Source organism: Phocoena phocoena, chromosome 5, assembly GCF_963924675.1.
Source record: "Phocoena phocoena chromosome 5, mPhoPho1.1, whole genome shotgun sequence".
Taxonomy (NCBI): domain Eukaryota; kingdom Metazoa; phylum Chordata; class Mammalia; order Artiodactyla; family Phocoenidae; genus Phocoena; species Phocoena phocoena.
The window spans coordinates 53,742,710-53,744,459 of record NC_089223.1 but is presented as its reverse complement, the minus strand read 5'-3'; the positions used below and the strand labels follow the sequence as shown (position 1 = coordinate 53,744,459).

Sequence of the window (1,750 nt, the reverse complement as noted above, 5' to 3'; positions counted from 1 at the left end):
ACCTCAGGAATGTACATCTAATTGACACTACATTGCATTAATCAATAGTTGCACTTTTTGCAAACTGTGGCTATGACAGTCCTGAAGAAGAAGGGTTTCCTATTTAAGCTGCAGTATCTTTTCTGACTATGGATCATCGTTCCTTCTGTGGCAGATTTTTACAGTTCCTATAATGCATTTGGGACGACTGTCTCAAAGTAACCTGCAGCTTTCCTGACAACTCCTCACTCTCTCTCCTGCTAAGAACTGTAGCCCTTTTCTTCTGAGTTTTTAGAACCTTCTGCTACCACATCCACCACTTCCACCACCAGATCCATAACCACCACCATAGGGACTTGCTGAGCTTCTTCCACCAAAACTGCCTCCCTTCATGGGTCCGTAATTTGATTGCTGTTGTCCACTATAATTTCCAAAATCATTATAGCTCCTACCACCACCACAGTTACCTCCAAAATTTCCTCCTTCATTGTAACCATCATATCCTCCACCACCGCCACCATATCCACCACCTTCGTTTCCATATCCTGGTCCACCACCACCATAGCCTCCTCTACTACTATAACCAGGACCACCACCATAGTTACCACCATTACCTCCAAATCCATTATATCTGCCATCACCTCCTCCATAACTACCTCTGCTGCCACCACCTCCACGACCATAGCCTCCTCTTCCACCAAAGTTTCCACCACGGCCAAAGTTACCTCCACCACCTCCAAAGTTTCCTCCACGACCCATAGGTTGCCAGAAACACCTCCACGACCTCTTTGTGATGCAGCAGATTGCATTTCTTGTTTAGAAATGGCCTTTTTCACTTCACAATTATGCCCATTTATAATGTGGTATTTCTGAATAACAATTTTATCAACTGTATCATGATCATCAAAAGTTACAAAAGCAAATCCTCTCTTTTTTCCACTCTGCCTGTCTTCCATAACTATGGTTTCAATCTTGCCATACTTTTCAAAGTAGTCTCACAAATTATATTCTTCTGTATCTTCTTTAATACCACCAACAAAAATTTTCTTCACTGTTAGATGGGCACCAGGCTTTATAGAATCATCTCTAGAAACATCTCTCTTTGGTTCCACTACATGCTCATCAACCTTGTGTGGTTGAGCACACATTGCTGCATCCACCTCTTCAACACAAGCATAAGTAACAAAACCAAAGCCCCTGGAACGTTTTTTGGGGGGGTCTCTCATCACCACACAATCTGTAAGTGTGCCCCATTTCTCAAAATATTCTCTTAAGCTATCATCTGTAGTTTCAAAGCTCAGACCACCAATAAACAGTTTTCTCAACTGTTCTGGTTCCTTTGGATCATGGCCCTCCTCCCCCCAGTGGTGGCAGCGACAGCCAGAGTCGGCCTGGGGGCGGCCGGGTGGCGGTTTTATCTCCATTTTGAGACCAGACTCGCCTCTTCCAACTCCGAAAGTGCTAATTTCATTCTTTTACATGTAACTGTCCAGTTTTCCCGGTACCACTTATAAGATATAATGTGTTTTGGATTCAAAGAATCAATATTGTCAAAATGACTATATTACCCAAGGCAATCTACAGATTCAACACAATCCCTATCAAATTACCAATGAACTAGAACAAAAATTTTTTTTTAATTTGTATGGGAACACAAAAGATCCCAAATACCCAAAGCAATCTTGAGAAAGAAAAACAGAGCCAGAAGAATCAGCTCCCGGACTTCAGACTATACTACAAAGCTACAGTAATCAAAACACTATGGTACTGG

At 42.3% G+C, this 1,750-nt stretch overlaps 1 pseudogene; it reads right to left on the bottom strand.

Moving 5' to 3' along the window:
* Positions 1-270: 270 nt before the first annotated feature.
* LOC136123571 (heterogeneous nuclear ribonucleoprotein A3-like) lies at positions 271-1,403 on the bottom strand (annotated as a pseudogene).
* Between the last annotated feature and the right edge of the window lie 347 nt (positions 1,404-1,750).